Consider the following 11,158-nt stretch of genomic DNA (forward strand, 5'->3'; position numbering starts at 1 on the left):
CTTCCTGCGCAGTCACACACACACACACACACGTGCACGCATGCGCGCGCACACACACACACACACACACACACACACACACACACACACACACACACACACACACACACACACACACACACACACACACACACACACACACACACACACACACACACACACACACACACACAATTATTTATGTCCACATAAGAGATAAAATACATGGACTGTTTGATGTACCGTCAGCTAATTCAGAAACCTGTCTCCTCTCTGTGTGTCTCAGGACAGTTCAGAAACCTGTCTCCTCTCTGTGTGTCACAGTTCAGAAACCCGTCTCCTCTCCGTGTGTCTCAGAGGAGGGCTGTGGACAGTTCAGAAACCTGTCTCCTCTCTCTGTGTCTCAGAGGACAGTTCAGAAACCTGTCTCCTCTCCCTGTGTCTCAGAGGACAGTTCAGAAACCTGTCTCCTCTCTCTGTGTCTCAGAGGACAGTTCAGAAACCTGTCTCCTCTCTGTGTGTCTCAGAGGACAGTTCAGAAACCCGTCTCCTCTCCGTGTGTCTCAGAGGAGGGCTGTGGACAGTTCAGAAACCTGTCTCCTCTCCCTGTGTCTCAGAGGACAGTTCAGAAACCTGTCTCCTCTCCCTGTGTCTCAGAGGACAGTTCAGAAACCTGTCTCCTCTCTGTGTGTCTCAGAGGACAGTTCAGAAACCCGTCTCCTCTCCGTGTGTCTCAGAGGAGGGCTGTGGACAGTTCAGAAACCTGTCTCCTCTCCCTGTGTCTCAGAGGACAGTTCAGAAACCTGTCTCCTCTCTCTGTGTCTCAGAGGACAGTTCAGAAACCTGTCTCCTCTCTGTGTGTCTAAGAGGACAGTTCAGAAACCTGTCTCCTCTCTGTGTGTCTCAGAGGACAGTTCAGAAACCTGTCTCCTCTCTCTGTGTGTCTCAGAGGACAGTTCAGAAACCTGTCTCCTCTCTGTGTGTCTCAGAGGACGGTTCAGAAACCTGTCTCATCTCTGTGTGTCTCAGAGGACAGTTCAGAAACCTGTCTCCTCTCCCTGTGTCTCAGAGGACGGTTCAGAAACCTGTCTCCTCTCTCTGTGTGTCTCAGAGGACAGTTCAGAAACCTGTCTCCTCTCTGTGTGTCTCAGAGGACGGTTCAGAAACCTGTCTCATCTCTGTGTGTCTCAGAGGACAGTTCAGAAACCTGTCTCCTCTCCCTGTGTCTCAGAGGACGGTTCAGAAACCTGTCTCCTCTCTGTGTGTCTCAGAGGACGGTTCAGAAACCTGTCTCATCTCTGTGTGTCTCAGAGGACGGTTCAGAAACCTGTCTCCTCTCCCTGTGTCTCAGAGGACGGTTCAGAAACCTGTCTCCTCTCTGTGTGTCTCAGAGGACAGTTCAGAAACCTGTCTCCTCTCTGTCTGTCTCAGAGGACAGTTCAGAAACCTGTCTCCTCTCCCTGTGTCTCAGAGGACAGTTCAGAAACCTGTCTCCTCTCTGTGTGTCTCAGAGGACAGTTCAGAAACCTGTCTCCTCTATGTGTGTCTCAGAGGACAGTTCAGAAACCTGTCTCCTCTCTGTGTGTCTCAGAGGACAGTTCAGAAACCTGTCTCCTCTCCCTGTGTCTCAGAGGACGGTTCAGAAACCTGTCTCCTCTATGTGTGTCTCAGAGGACAGTTCAGAAACCTGTCTCCTCTCTGTCTGTCTCAGAGGACAGTTCAGAAACCTGTCTCCTCTCTGTGTGTCTCAGAGGACAGTTCAGAAACCTGTCTCCTCTCTGTCTGTCTCAGAGGACAGTTCAGAAACCTGTCTCCTCTCTGTGTGTCTCAGAGGACAGTTCAGAAACCTGTCTCCTCTCCCTGTGTCTCAGAGGACGGTTCAGAAACCTGTGTCCTCTCCCTGTGTCCCTCAGGACGGTAACTCTGTCATTTCTCAACCGTTTCGGACGCGGGGTAGCACGCCGGAACCGGGCCGGCACCCTGGGTGTGTTCCTGTGGGTCTGGAACCCTACCCCCCCCCCACCCCCGGAAACCCCCACACGGAGTTACACCACTCACTTCACACGGGTGTGATTTATTTTGCCTCAGACAATGAAATCATCTCAATTCCGTTCTCAGCCAATCAAATCATCGCTATGATTCACACATGGAGGGAGGGGCTAGTCAAAAAAGTAACGAAATAATATATTCACTCATTCATACATAATATATTCACTCATTCATACATAATATATTCACTCATTCATACATAATATATTCACTCATTCATACATAATATATTCACTCATAATATATTCACTCATTCATACATAATATATTCACTCATTCATACATAATATATTCCCTCATGCATACATAATATATTCACTCATTCATACATAATATATTCACTCATTCATACATAATATATTCACTCATTCATACATGATATATTCACTCATTCATACATAATATATTCACTCATTCATACATAATATATTCACTCATTCATACATAATATATTCACTCATAATATATTCACTCATTCATACAAACAATCTCGTTAAAAAACAGCCATCTGATCATTACGTCATCATGAGCCATTCACATGAAAATAAAATAAATGGGTGGAGTGTCCCTTTAAGACCGACCGAGGGCCATTTGGGTTGAGCGAAATGCAGACAGTTCTGTCAGCAGTCTAACTGCACCTCGCACGCCCAGAGAGAGAGAGTGAGAGGGAGAGAGACAGAGACAGAGACAAAGACAGAGAGAGAGAGAGAGAGAGAGAGAGAGAGAGAGAGAGAGAGAGAGAGAGAGAGAGAGAGGAGAGAGGGAGAGAGGGAGAGAGAGAGAGAGAGAGAGAGAGAAAGGGAGAGAGAGAGAGAGAGAGAGAAAGGGAGAGAGAGAGAGAGGGAGAGAGAGAGAGAGAGAGAGAGAGAGAGGGAGAGAGAGAGAGAGAGAGAGAGGGAGAGAGGGAGAGAGAGAGAGAGGGAGAGAGAGAGAAAGGGAGAGAGAGACCTACATTCCATGTGGATCACGTTAAAAATAAACGCCCACTTTGGACCTACATGTAGCTGTGTGTACACAGAGTTACAGACCCAGTTACAGGTCCATTTGGTTCCATCTGTACACTCTCAGAGTTACAGACCTGTAAGGGTCCATTTGGTTCCATCTGTACACTCTCAGAGTTACAGACCTGTAAGGGTCCATTTGGTTCCAGTGTTACACTCTCAGAGTTACAGACCCATAAGGGTCCATTTGGTTCCATCTGTACTCTCAGAGTTACAGACCCATAAGGGTCCATTTGGTTCCATGTGTTACACTCTCAGAGTTACAGACCCATAAGGGTCCATTTGGTTCCATCTGTACACTCTCAGAGTCACATACCCATAAGGGTCCATTTGGTTCCAGTGTTACACTCTCAGAGTTACAGACCCAGTTACAGGTCCATTTGGTTCCATGTGTACACTCTCAGAGTTACAGACCCAGTTACAGGTCCATTTGGTTCCATATGTACACTCTCAGAGTTACAGACCCATAAGGGTCCATTTGGTTCTATGTGTACACTCTCAGAGTTACAGACCCATAAGGGTCCATTTGGTTCCATCTGTACTCTCAGAGTTACAGACCCGTAAGGGTCCATTTGGTTCCATGTGTTACACTCTCAGAGTCACAGACCCGTAAGGGTCCCTTTGGTTCCATGTGTTACACTCTCAGAGTTACAGACCCGTAAGGGTCCATTTGGTTCCAAACTATATTTTAGCTGGGGACCCCCTGGGACTCCCTCAAGGACCCCTGGGGGTCCCCGGACCAGACTTTGGGAAGCACTGCTTAGTAGTGTATATTCATAGTTTCTGTTGTCACGGTAACCCTATAAAGGGTGGCAGAAATAAGATCAATAATATGATAATAATAAATATACTTCAAGCCAGTGTTGTTTTTGGCAGCAAATTTCTATTTTAGTTTTAGTCATAGTCTTTGGACTGAAACTTCATTTAGTTTTAGTCACATTTTAGTCACCTGGAAATGTCTTATAGTGTTAGTCTAGTTTTAGTCGACTAAATGTCATAAGATTTTAGTCGACTGAATCTACAGTTGATTTAGTCGACTAAAATGTATTTTGGCGGGTCTCGATGCCGTCGTAATGAGTGTTTTTACACTTGCTGAAAATAGCCGATCTACAAGCTCACAACGCGTCGCGTAGAGCCGTAGATCAGCTATTTTCAGCATGCAACCAAGTGTAAAATGTCCACTAAGTCCCTTCCTAACATTTTAGTCTAGTTTTTATTTATTGACGAAATTGTCAGTATATTTAGTCTTAGCTTTAGTCATCGTAGCTTAGTTTTCATTTAGTTTCCATTTGTTTTTAAAAATAGGTAGTCGGCGAACATCTTTCGTCTTAGTTTTAGTCGACGAAAACAACACTGCTTCAAGAAGCAATATATAAAAAGGAGGTACCCTAAATATATACCGGGCTCGAGCTACTAATCCGACCCCCTCCCCAAAACTATACCCCCTCCTCAAGGAGCCGTTGACAGCTCCCTGCTAATACAGGACGTTACAGTTTCACTGTACAGATATTCTTACTGTTAGACAGATGTTAGGTTCTTATGATCCTAGATGACTGTCTAATATGTACAGTATGTGATGATGTAACAGCATGTTGTTGTTGTTCTCGCTTACTGTAAGTCTCTCTGGATGGAGAGCGTCTGATAAAAAATGCCTGCGTTGTAGATTATAGATTGTAAAGTGGCGTTCTGTAAATTGTAAATTGTAAAGTGCTGTTCGGTTCTGAACTAGGAGAGCTTATTGATTCGTTTCAGGCTCCTGTTTAACCCATTTAGGCCTGACGTCGAGAAAAAAAGAAAAACATTTTTTTCTATATCAGTGGTTCTCAATATTTCATGTCAAGGACCCCAAAGATTATAATGTAATTATTGTAATATGCCACCGACCCCCATCTGAAAATATGTTGTTCCAGGAGAACTCTCCAGAAGCAAAGATTTGAGTTAAAAACTGAAACTCTGAAAGAATATATATATATATTCAAAGATTTGAGGCACATTTTCTCGATTCTTCAAAAAAATAGCAGGCCTAGTGGCGCGCTATGAGCTTGAATGACATTTCTAAATCAGCGGTGCTCAATATTTCCCAGAAGTATCTGTAATCGGCCTCTGACCCCCATCTGAAAATATATTGTTCCAGGGACCCCCTAACCCCCCCCCCCCCCCCCCCCCAGAAGCAAAGATTTGATCTAAAAGAATATATATTCAAAGATTTGATCTAAAAGAATATATATTCAAAGATTTGATCTAAAAGAATATATATTCAAAGATTTGATCTAAAAGAATATATATTCAAAGATTTGCACCAAATTTTCACGATTTTTCAAAAATAGCAGACCTACAAGCCCGTATAACACACCACTCTGCTATTTTCCAATAGCTGAAGTATAACATAATGTATGTATATGTTATGTTATGTATATTTATGTATAACATAATTAAAGTATAACATAATGAATGTATATGTTATGTTATGTATATTTATGTATAACATAATTAAAGTATAACATAATGCTTAAAACACCAAAAGGGTTTTCTGCCAGAACGGGTTAAGGAATATAACACGCCTTTAGTATAATGTCTGTATATCAGATAAATGTAGATTTGTATGTTAGACCTTTAGTATAATGTCTGTATATCAGATAAATGTAGATTTGTATGTTAGACATTTAGTATAATGTCTGTATATCAGATAAATGTAGATTTGTATGTTAGACATTTAGTATAATGTCTGTATATCAGATAAATGTAGATTTGTATGTTAGACATTTAGTATAATGTCTGTATATCAGATAAATGTAGATTTGTATGTTAGACATTTAGTATAATGTCTGTATATCAGATAAATGTAGATTTGTATGTTAGACATTTAGTATAATGTCTGTACATCAGATAAATGTAGATTTGTATGTTAGACCTTTAGTATAATGTCTGTACATCAGATAAATGTAGATTTGTATATGTTAGACATTGAGGGAAATTAAGATTATCACGATTTTTATACTAAAACTCTGTTTATCAACTAAGCGGTAAAATGATTGATAAGCTTATCATTCAATTAACCATTAATGCAATGATCGATCATTCACATCCTCCTAAGCACAGCGATAGGAAATTGGCACCGTGTCAAAAACAACGGGTTACTGGACATAATCGTTACTGTACATAATGGTTGGGATGAATTTTAAAATACATATTTATTTTTAAATATAAGAAATGTCACATCACCATGACTGTGTGCACAGTCAGCAGACACACACACACACACACACACACAGTCAGCAGGCACACACACACACACACACGGTCAGCAGGCACACACACACACACACACACACACACACACACACAGTCAGCAGGCACACACACACACACACACAGTCAGCAGGCACACACACACACACACACACACACACACACACACACAGTCAGCAGACACACACACACATTTCGATTTCTTTATTTGAGTCCACATTTATAAAATACATTATCAAGGACACAAATATTTTCAGTTGCTTCTGATATACTACGCAACTCGAAACATCACGTGTCTCAGTGCTGGAGTCCAAACAAGCCCTAAATGTACAGAATATACAGTAGGCAACACATGAACTTATTCACGCAGCCAACACACACACACACACAGTCAGCAGGCACAGGCACACACACACACACACATACACACACACACACACACACCCTCGTAAAGAGCTTTCCACAGTGCAGTCAGCTGATAGCTGTATAAATAAATGATTATAATCACTGTAGTGTTTTCGTCGACTAAAACTAAGACGAAAAATGTTTGTCGACTAGCCTTTTTCCACTGAGGAAAACTAAATGGAAACTAAATGGAAACTAAATGGAAACTGAACTACGACGACTAAAACTAAGACTAAATATACTGACGATTTTGTCAACAAATTGAAACTAGACCAAAATGTTAGGAAGGGACTTAGTAGACAAGAGATCCAGTATTTAAGCAATAAGCCACGAGAGGTGTCAGCTTACCGGGTATTTTACAATGGCTGGGAGGCGTAGGCAGACCTGACGCACAGCCGAGGGTCTTGATCTGCTATTTTTCAATAGTTAACATAATGCTTAAAACACCAAAAGGTGTTCCCTCCCTCCCACTCAGAATGGGTTAAAAGTACTTTAGTAAAAGTACTTTAGTAACTTTGCAGCAGTGAAAGTCAGGTGACAGTGGCTGGGTGTCTCTACAGAGAACGCATGCTGACCTTTGACCTCTGGGCTGAAAGATCCAGGTCCAAACTCCAAATGACATAAATTCTACAACAGGTCGTTAAGAGGAAGCAATCCGATTGGTTGAAACGGTTTCTAGCCGTTGATCAAAACCAGCACTGTTCAAAACAAAGAATTCAGCCGCTCTGTTTTCCCAGAGCGCTACCAAACTCGGTGGCTAGGCTAGCTAGTTTCTTTGGACATTTGTGGTCTGTCATTAAAAAATTATATTTTTTCAGCGATTTTCTTAGTTTTAAGGGTAACTGTTGTAGAATTGCAATATTACACTCGAGGGTGTTGTTTAACTTCACTTCAGTGATGCTTGCGGAACACGACTTCGTCTCGTTCCCCTACCGCATCACTGTCGTGGCAATAATCACGTTAAACAACACCCTCTCGTGTAATATTGCTTAAATAACTCCTACCTCAGTCAGGACCAGACTGGGGAAATGGTACATGGTACAGACCTATAGTGCTTTTATTTAAAGTGCTTCACATTCTCTCTCACACACACACGCACGCACGCACGCACGCACGGCGGTGTGTGACACACACACACAGTCAGGGGTTAAGAGTTCAAAGTTCACTTCAACAGCAACTCTGGGGGAGTGTCAGTCCACAGGGATCGAACCGGGAACCTCAAAACGTTTTGGAGGCGGGACTAATTTGGCTTTGGCTCTGCAGTACCGGCGCAATTATTTGACATTTGTCATGAATCGTGTCCATGTTGAAAATAAATGCATACATAAAAAAAAAAAAAAAAAGCAGAAATAGCAGATCTACAAGCTCACAACGCGTCAGAGTACTGTCTATACATGTAGGCCTACTATGCGTTTAAGAGACCTATACTTAATTTGCCAACTGTAACTAGCGGTATGTCACAGCACACTGCGAAGGGCCTCCACACACCAGCGTGAGAATGCAAAGACAGACAGACAGACAGACAGACAGACAGACAGACAGAGCAGCAGTTTAGGGGTGAAGTGTCTTGCTCAAGGACACTGAGAGCTGGACTCGTACCGGGGACCTCCAGATGTCTCTCAGTGCACTGATAACATTCTGGGATTATTTGCCATAATCATATTATCATAATGATAGCATCATATCATTATAATCATAATAAAACATGCATAATTTTCGGTCCCAGAGAACTACAAAAACTCAGGGTTAGATTGGGGTGTCACAGGTCATTAAAAATCACACCTGAGTAAAGTGAAGGGCGCTCTTATCATCATCATTACATCATAACATTCCGGGTAATCACAACAGGCGTCCTCAGTAACGTACACACATTGCTCAGCCAATCAATTCATCCCTATGGGGTGCTCAGCCAATCAAACCGTCGCTATGGGGTGCTCAGCCAATCAAATCATCGCTCATGGATACACACAGACACACACAAGGCTGGGCATAGGAGGGACTAGCGCCTCTCAAAAACAAACAAACAAAACAAATGTCTCCTAAATCCTGACAGTTTTCTGAAAAACCCTCATGTTTCTACATCAGTGGTTCTCACACTATTTCACGTCAAGGACCCTCAGAATTATCTGTAATTGGCCGCCGACCCCCATCTGAAAATATGTTGTTCCAGGGACCCCCCCCCCCCCCACCTAAGAAGCAAAGATATGAGTTAAAAGCGTTCGCTCTTAAAGAATATATTCAAACATTTCGGCCACATTCTCACGATGTTTCAAAATAGATCTACAAGCTCGTAGTGTGGCACCGAGTGCCGTGCTATACGAGCTTGTAGATCTGCTATTTTTAACGTTTGTGTTTAGGGACAAGATGACGTACTGCTTCATTGCCAACGGCGTTTTTTTAAAACAAACATTGAACTAAAAACAAACATTAATAAACCTGTACAGTATATAGGACTGTATACTATATATATATGTATATATACATATATATATATAACAAACATTAATAAACCTGTATATAGGAGCGCCCCTCAAAAACTAAAATAAGAGTTAAAACACAGAAAATAGTTTAAAACCAGTGCCTGACATCTGGTCAGTTGGTCCGTCTGAACGATAAGGAGGGTGTTTTACATTCAATTAACCTCTAATTCTACCACTTTTGTTCAACAATGTAAAACTGTCATTCTCATCTTATCTATTATAGTTTTTTTTAATACTTTTTGTTTTCCAATTGATACATTTGATCTTGATTTGCTGTATTTTAATGTATATATTGTTGATTTTGTGTTACATTGAAAACGAGGCCCTAGCCTAACCCGGTCTCGGGGGGGGGACCCCATTTGGACTTTCAAGCATCATGTTATGCTTTAGCTATTGAAAAATAGCAGATCTACAAGCTCATACCGCTATGAGCTTGTAGGTCTGCTATTTTTGACAAATCGTGAAAATATATTCTTTCAGAGCGAACGTTTTTTTAACTCAAATCTTTGCTTCTGGGATGTGTGTGTGTGTGTGTGTGTGTGTGTGTGTGTGGGGGGGGGGGGGGGGGGGGGGGGGGGGGGGAGGGGGGGGGGGGGGGGGGAGTCCCTGGAACAACATGTTTTCAGTTGGGGGTCCACGGCCAAATACAAATAATTCTGGGGGTCCTTGACGTGAAATAGTGTGAGAACCACCGACGTAGAAACATGAGGGTTTTTCAGAAAACTGTCAGGATTTAGAAGAACCTTTTCAGTAGAATCTTTTCACAGGTCTAAATGGGTTTGAAATAGATGAACGGCATATTATAGGCCTAATTATGAACACACAAAGCAAATAAAATGAAATGAACATTTAAATGGTGACCGTTGAGGAACGGAATGTAATTCCAGCTGGTCAGTCATTCTGGGGCGGGTCCCAGACAGACATGAGAATAATGACAGCTGCAGCTCTAGATATTTACTTTAAATGCACTATTTGTATTTATTATCTATTTATTCATGCATTGATAATAATAATGTTGTTGTTGTTGTTGTGGTTGTTGTTGTTGGACGTGCATAAATAAAGCTCTATTAAATAAATAAAGCAATACATAAATAAAGCACTATTAAATAAATAAAGCACCAGTATCTGTTTTTATGTATTCATACTCCAAATGAAAACATTAATAATAATAATGTTGTTGTTGGGCGTGGTAAAAGATAAATAAAGCGCACATAACATCCATAAGAAACAGCACAGTTGTCACAGTTAGCATCGTGCTAACTACGCTAGCAGGGGAGAGAGGAGAAAACACACCGCAGATCTACAAGCTCAGCGCGCGTCGCGCCCGCCACGCCCGCTGAGCTTGTAGATTCTGTGAGTTTCCGTCTCGCGACGACGGAGCGGCGCGAGGCGTCTCTTATCATCAGAGGTAATATAATGGCTGCTCCGCTGCGGAACGGACTGGATAAAACAACAGCTTCTGCTGCTGCTTTGCGACCACAAACACCCACTTTATCAACACGTATTAATGACATAATTAATGATATTATTATACAAGCTGTTATTATGTAAACGAGCTTACCTTGTTATTATTGTAGTTGTTTTAGAGAGAGGAGAGGCGAGGCTGCTCTGCTGCTGTGAGGAGAATGCAGATAGGATGGGTGGAGGGGGGGGGGCGGGGGGGGGTGCACATGACGTCGTCCCACTCTGGGCGGGGCGGGGCGGGGCGGGGCTGGCTGCGGCGCAGGAGTGCGTCACGTCGCACGTGACCCAGTCGTCCGAGCTCCCCCGAGAGAGAGAGACTCCTCCTCCCGAGCTCTGACGGAAACGGCGACAAAAGCCGAAGGAAGGAGGCTCCGTCTAATGAGCGAATTTAGAATTTCCTGTCTGAGAGCTAGCTAATTTAAGACATCCGGTTGCCTTCAGAATGAAGAGATCGTCTACCGGAAGTCTTAAATTAACTCATTAGATTAGCTCACTAGACAGTGCCAAGGAAGGAAATAGGGCACTGTCTAG

General features: G+C 42.6%; 1 protein-coding gene across 3 annotated transcripts in view; it reads right to left on the reverse strand.

Annotated features, from left to right (window-relative positions):
- sptan1 (spectrin alpha, non-erythrocytic 1) overlaps positions 1 to 10,812 on the reverse strand; it is a 91,568-nt gene extending 80,756 nt beyond the window's left edge. For all 3 annotated transcript variants that reach the window (XM_080766381.1, XM_080766380.1, XM_080766378.1), the window contains exon 1: positions 10,725 to 10,812. The gene's annotated coding sequence lies outside the window, so the exon portion shown is untranslated. The remainder of the gene's footprint in view (positions 1 to 10,724) is intronic.
- Positions 10,813 to 11,158: the final 346 nt, after the last annotated feature.

Source organism: Protomyctophum bolini, assembly GCF_963924005.1.
Source record: "Protomyctophum bolini genome assembly, chromosome: 6".
NCBI lineage: Eukaryota > Metazoa > Chordata > Actinopteri > Myctophiformes > Myctophidae > Protomyctophum > Protomyctophum bolini.